Here is a 374-nt window from a genome sequence, read left to right as displayed (position 1 = left end):
CATTTTAGTTTTGATAGTTCATGACTTTTAAGGAATTCTTTCATTCCATTTAACTCTATGTGCATAGTTGTTCATGATACTGTCTTAGTGTCTTTTTAGTGTCTTCAAGATCTGCATTGGTATCTCCTCTTTCATTCCTAAGATTGATAATTTGTCTTTTTTTTTTTTTGGTCAGTCTTGCTAGAGGTTTATCGATTTTTAAAGAACTAGTTTTTGGTTTTGTTGATTTTTCTCTATTGCTAGTTTTCAATTGCATTTATTTTCCCCATCCCTTTTTATTACTTTCTTCCTTCTGCTTGCTTTGGGTTTGCTTTTTTCCTAGTGTCTTACAGTGGAAACTTAGAATATTGATTTGAGACCTTTTTCTTATTTAA

Source organism: Propithecus coquereli, unplaced genomic scaffold, assembly GCF_000956105.1.
Source record: "Propithecus coquereli isolate 6110/MARCELLA unplaced genomic scaffold, Pcoq_1.0 Scaffold102, whole genome shotgun sequence".
Lineage (NCBI taxonomy): Eukaryota > Metazoa > Chordata > Mammalia > Primates > Indriidae > Propithecus > Propithecus coquereli.
The sequence above is the reverse complement of the archived record's forward strand: the minus strand, read 5'-3'. Positions refer to the sequence as shown.